This window comes from Artemia franciscana, chromosome 17, assembly GCF_032884065.1.
Source record: "Artemia franciscana chromosome 17, ASM3288406v1, whole genome shotgun sequence".
NCBI classification, from domain to species: domain Eukaryota; kingdom Metazoa; phylum Arthropoda; class Branchiopoda; order Anostraca; family Artemiidae; genus Artemia; species Artemia franciscana.
This window is the reverse complement of record NC_088879.1, coordinates 9,144,522-9,151,486: the sequence shown is the minus strand read 5'-3', so window position 1 is coordinate 9,151,486 and position 6,965 is coordinate 9,144,522.

The window sequence follows — 6,965 nt, the reverse complement described above, 5'->3', positions numbered from 1 at the left end:
AGTGTTTGTCCTTTGGATATCCCGCTTCCTCTTATTAGAGCCTTCGGTGACATCCTTTCTAAGCCCTTTTCTTTCCTGTTTCAAGAAATTACAAAGTCTGGGCAAATTCCAACAATTTGGAAACAGGGTTTCATTACCCCTTTGAAAAAGAAAAGCGGAAAGCCTGGTTTTGAAGGTGTTCGACCTATTATTCTTACTCCTATTTTTTCGAAATTGTATGAAGGATTCCTTGCAGATTTGCTAAAGGAAAAAATCCCACCTCTTACTGACCTGAAGCAATTCGGAAACCTAAAATCAACTTCTACTTCCCACTAACTCGTTTCTCTTATTGACCACATCGGGAAAATCCTCGAAAACCCAAATTCCTGGCTAAACTTAATTTCCATTGTCTTTCAGAAAGCATTTAACCTTGTTAACCACAATATTTTCATTGAGAAATTAGTTAGCAAGTTCAATATTGATCCCTTACTGGTAAAATTGGCTGCCTCCTTTTCAAAAATATATCGCAGGTGGTTAAATACCAGAACTATTACTCAAACCCTCTCCCTGTCTACAATGGCATGCCCCAAGGTACTCTCCTAGGCCCCCTAATTTTTTCAGTCATGATCAACAGCCTCGCGAAAGAAGTTCCTGACCAAATGAAATTTGTTGATGACCTAACGATTGCTGAAAGTTGCTTCATAAATTTAAGAAGCGACCCTATGAGAATCTTCAATGAAACTGGAGGTGAGGCTTTGAACTTCAGACATGACAGTAAACCCCTCTGTGTCCATAATAATGCCGATTTGTTTCCTCATATCCTCGCCCTGTTTTTTTAATCCTATATCTCCTGAAATTTATTTGTCCTCGTTAAAATTACTTGCTGTCACAATTTCTTCAGATTTAAAGTGGGATGTCCACGTTAAAGACATCATCCATAAGGCTAATGTGTCTATCGCCCTCCTTAAGCTCCTAAATAAATATAGCATCCCCCCTTCTTACTCCTTAAGGATGTACACGTCTTTTGTCCACCCGCATCTTGAATATGCTTGTCATGTTTGGCACCCTGCCATCTCTCGCGAAGAATCAGACAAAATTGAGTCAATCCAAAAAAGAGCCTTGCGAATAATTTTCACAGAAGGCAAGGTGCCTTACTCCCTGCTCCTAAGAGAAGCTAGTTTGGAAACCCTTGAGCGAAGGAGGGAAACCTTCACTCCGTTTTTCAGGTTGTGCCTCTGTTTTTCAAAAAATTCAATAACGAACCCTCGGACGGCAATCATTTTCCCCAAACGTCATTCCCCATCCAGATTACGACTACCTTGAGCTGTTTCTGAGCCATCCTAGTTTTGTCCCCCATTTACTGTGTTATTTCCAGTTATGAAAATTTTTTCGTCCCCTTCATCACAAAAAAATGAATAAAATGTCCAAATAGTTTTCCCTTTTTTATTTGGTAAGGTGCTTCCCAGTTCGTTGCACTTATTTGCTTGCCCCCACCCCCCTGTATTTATGTATATATATATATATATATATATATATATATATATATATATATATATATATATATATATATATATATATATATATATATATATATATATATATTTCTTGTTCTTTTCTATATTATTTGCCTATTTTGTCCCCTTCCTTTATTTTTCTCCCTTTTAATTCTTTTTCTGACTAGTATTTTGTTCAAGTTTAGTTTGACCGGTTGTTTTCTTTTTCACTTTTTAACTAATTACTAAAACGATAAGCGTGGGAGGGGGCCTAGGTGCCCTCCAATTATTTGATCACTTAAAAAGGGCACTAGAACTTTTTATTTCCGTTATAATGAGCCCTCTTGCAACATTCTAGGACAGCTGGGACGATACGATCACCCCTGGAAAAAAAATAAAAAAAATAGATAAATAAACACGCATCCGTGATCTGCCTTCTGGCAAAAAATACAAAATTCCACATTTTTGTAGATAGGAGCTTGAAACTTTTACAGTATGGTTCTCTGATACGCTGAATCTGATTATGTGATTTTCGTTAAGATTCTATGACTTTCAGGGGGTGTTTCCCCCTATTTTCTAAAATAAGGCAAATTTTCTCAGGCTCGTAACTTTTGATGGATAAGAATAAACTTGATTAAACTTATATATTTAAAATCATCATTAAAATGCAATTCTTTTGATGTAGCTATTGCTAACAAAATTCCGTTTTTAAAGTTTTGGTTACTATTGCGCCGGGTCGCTCCTTACTACAATTCGTTACCAGGAACTGTTTGACAAGCCTAAATCACCTCTAACTACTAAACTATTTGTATACTTGATTATCGCTAGCCACCTCTTATAATACCCTAATTACACTCTCTTCTCATACCCCAACACCTCATATACATAGTGCATCACATTTAGAATTTTAGCCCTGAAAACCTCTTTAACTACTTGGATCTTTTCAATATCTTTTAGCCGACTTCTTCATACCATATTACAACATGGCTTACCTTTTTAGATCCTACTTTCTATATGACTACTAAATAAATTTTCCTTTCGCCTTAACCTAACGCCTAAATATGACTATTCCTCCACTAACTTAACCCTTCTATCTTTAAAACTAAGTTTAACATCCTCCTCAAGTCCACCACATTTTCGTCATTACATAGCGAGGATTTTGGGATGGATTTCGATTTTTTTCTGGATTTTGAGGGGAAAACACTGAAAAACACAGAAACTCGGTAAAATACGTGAAAATAAACCAGTTTGACCGCATCCTTAGCAATCCGATTTTCCCACGACGGCAGCGTGAGACTTTATATATTGATTTGATATAGCGTCGTACTACGTGGCTGATTATCAAAGGCATCCAGCAATTTGTTGTGGTTGCGCCCGCTTCCAGCTTCACTGCTGATAGTGTTATCAGACACGCAAATAAAGTATGTAACTTATATACCACAGTGCCTTCCTATGTATGATTATAATATAAATAATTTGTTGGATCTTTCCTGCACACAAGAGCAGGACCCCCCTTCCTCCTTCCCGAAGAACGAGGGATCGTGAATTCCTCCTCTATTTTGCAAAAAAATGAACATCTCTGATTTTATATGCTTTCAATTAGTTTATATATTTTAGCAAGTCCTTGCATTCTGGAGTAGGGGGTTTAAACAGTAACCCTTTCCGTCCGCTCCTCTTGATCCGGCCAAGGACTCGAATATAACAAGTTGAGAATCCTGGTTCTCAATGAATATTCTCATCTAGACTAATATATCAAAACGTTTTTTGTTAATAAAAGTTTTTTCTTTTTAATCCCTCTGCTTGCTGAGAACTTCAGCCCTTATAAACGAGGCTGTGCCTTGGGACCCCGCTGATGAGACGGGGAAATGAGCTGAATAAAGTGAAAATTTGATATCAAACAAAGTTACTTCTGAATACAGGTGGCAATAGAAGTCGAGATGCCCATTTTAGATAGTTGCTACTAACAACTAACTGCAGGACTAACTGCAGTCCTTGCAGTCCTGCGGCCAACACTGTTGAGTGCGCTCCTTCTCCATCTCAATCTTTCCAAGACTTTCCTGTTTACCCACTCCCAAGAAAAACCAATTCCCTTTAAATCCGTCATTACCTTTTCCCACCCTATTCGGGGACGACCTATTTTTCGTTTGATCTTAGACGGATAGCTGAAAAGGAAGATCTTTGACAATCTGTCGTCCTTCATCTGCAAAATGTGCCCAAGAAATCTCAACCTTTCCTCACCATAGCTTTTGAAAGTGGAATCAAATAAAAAGTGTTTTTTTTTAACTGAAATTAAGGAGCGAGATTAAAGCCGAAAACGAACAGAAATTATTCCGTATAAGAAAGCAGCTGTCCAATCCCCGACGCACCGCTCTTTACGCTAAAGTTTTTGTATTGTTTTAAAAAGTAGAGTTGTGACAAAGAGTCAAACTTTAGCGTAAAGAGCGGGGTATTGAGGATTGGACAGCCCCTTTTATATACGGAATATTTTCTGTTTGTTTTAAGTTTTAATGTCGTTCTCTACTTTCAGTTAAAAAAAATGTTTTTTTTTATTTAATCCCACTTTCTAAGGCTATGCCCTAGAGATAGAAATATTCTAATAGCCCTAGAAAGTGGTATAATACCATATTTTTCGAACAGATGGTTGTTTGAAATACTGTCAGTTAGACAGGTACTTTAAATTGGGTCTAGATCAATGTATCAAAACAGCCTTACTATATGCCTATCTGCCTAAAGATAATAGACTAAATCATGTTTATGCAACTTTGAAAAAATTATGTCAATTTTACCCCTCACAGAGACAATCTATCTTGGCTTTACTCTATTAGCCTTCAGGTTTTTTGTCACTTAGACTGGAACAACTTTCTACTTCTGGAAGAACCAAATTTGATATTTTACATGAAAAATTAATGGTCCATTCAGACGCGGGGGAAACCGATCAGTACGAGGTGAAGTATTCAAATGGTATATGGAAAAATTTTCCTAAAAAGCACAGATAATATGTACTTGCACGCGTCAAGTGTTTTTCTCTCTACAAAGTTATGTCTATCTAATGAAATGCTGTTGGTGATCAGCCAAGACAAAGGATTTTTCAAATCAATAGATCTCAGACTAGAAAATACAACTATATGAACCTTTCTACAAATTGTATATTTTTGAGGGGGAAAATACTCCACCTCCTCTGGCGTTTTAATTCATATTTAGAGAAGTATCTTTCTTTTAGTATCTTTTTTTATAGAGAAGTATCTTTCTCTTTAATGTTAGGTTTATGCAAAGAATTACTTGTGTTGGATAAAAACTGATAGTTCTGGATAAGAACCATCAAATCTCGAACTTTCACGTACTTGACAGTTGTCATGATTTAAACTTTTGAGAATACTTGCTCATTTTTGCTCGATAACACACAAAAAACTAATTGGTACCATAGGGAAACTAGACAAAATTCTTAACCCCAAAAATCGATCGGCTGTCCCATGGTTCCAATCGGTTTTTGAGCGTTTCCCCATGTATATGAACGGGCTGCAAGCCAGGGAAATAAAACTTTCGTATATCGAGTCAAATAGTAATCCTGAAAATTTATGAAAGCTTCTCTGACCGTTCTTCTATTTAAATTCATCTAGACCACCGCATTGATTTAAAGCATTAGTAAATTGTGTTCTAAGTATGAACTAAAACGCCAGGTTCACAAAGTTGTATTTTCTAGTCTTAGAGCTATTGATTTGAAAAATCCTTTGTCTTGGTTGATAATCAACATCATTTCATAAGGTAGACATAACTTTGTAGATGCAGCCAAGTGGATCTATCTAAACCTATCTCTGATTATAGCCATAGGAAATGGGGTAATACCACAATTTTCATACATCTGGTTGTTTGACAATACCAAAAAAGTGCCCTAACCATCTCAGCATTGTCAACTTTCATCGGGTTATAGTCCGAAAAGGCGAGGTAATACCACAATTTTCATACATCTGGTTGTTTAACAATACCAAAAAAGTGTCCTAACCATCTCAGAATTGTCAACTTTCCTCGGGTTATAGCCCGAAAAGGCGAGGTAATACCACAATTTTCGTACAGCTGGTTGTTTGACAATACCAAAAAAGTGCCCTAACCATCTCAGCATTGTCAACTTTCCTCTGGTTATAGCCCGAAAAGGCGAGGTAACACCACAATTTTCGTACAGCTGGTTGTTTTGAACTACAAAAAAGGTGTCCTAACCATTTCAACCGTTCAATGATTCTAGCCCTAGCAAGGGGGTAATACCACGTTTTCCGTACAACTGGCTGTTTGAAATACGACCATAGAAACATGTACTCAAAACTGGTCTAGACCGACATAACAAAACACATTTTATTTAAAACATCTACAAAAAGTGATTTCAGCATTATTTCAAGATACTTATTGTCAAGAAATAGGAATTAAAATTTCATACAAGAACAGAATCATGTTTTCTCTTAACAATCATGTTTGACAATCCAACCAAATTGGTTCAACTGAACGAGTAAAGCCAGAAAATAAAACACTTAATTTTGAAAATAACAGAATTTACAAGGTTTTAAATGTCAAAATTTCTCGTATAACTTAAAAGTAAATCACTTCATTGATACCGGCAGCTAAATAAAATAAAAAAAAATCCTAAAATAAGCGTTCAAAACTAGCTAACATTGATATAGAAAAACAAAATAAAAGGATTGAAAAAAGTGTCATGTTGTACAAAAATGATTCTCAGAGCAGGGTAAAGGATTTTCAATACTGGCTTAATATTTTTGGATTTTTTCTGACGAACTAATCAAAATGTACAATTGAATCTGGGCACCCTGATTTATGCATAGAGTATGTAGCGAAATAAAAGGGGACATTTTATAATTTGGTCGTTTAGAAAAACTATAAATGTTGGAGGGTGTATTTCCAAAAACTGTTTCTATATAAATAAACAGATCAAGCCTCTTTGCTTCAGCATAAAACTAAAATTTCCCTGGAGGAGGGGGAAAGAGCCAAGATTTTTTCTTACGGAACAAGATTGTAGACTCTGGAATACTTTCAGTTAGATGGTGTTTCGTGTATCAAGGATTACCCTAGGGGAGGAGGGGAAACCAGGGCGTTTTGTTAGTGAACAAGATTGTAGATTCTGGAAGATTTCAAGTGAGAAGGTGTTAATTTCAAAAAACAATTTCTAATAAAATGAAAAAAAAAAATCCTTTTTCTTTGGCATAAAAATATTATGTTCTTCTGATTCGTGTCCCAAGGATTTCCCTGGAAGAGGGTGAAGACCAGGTTTTTTTTTCCCTTATGGTCCAAAATTGTAGATTCTAGAAGGAGTGAGATAACGCTTAATTCCAGATATTAATGCATAAAAATATACATTAAAATAAAGCATAAAATAATAATAAATAAAATCTAAAATAAATATTTTGGATGCACATCCTTTTGCATAAATACTTTTCTTATAGATATGGCTAGGATTTCCGAAGAGGGATTCCCCTTTGCCCCCGGGAGGGT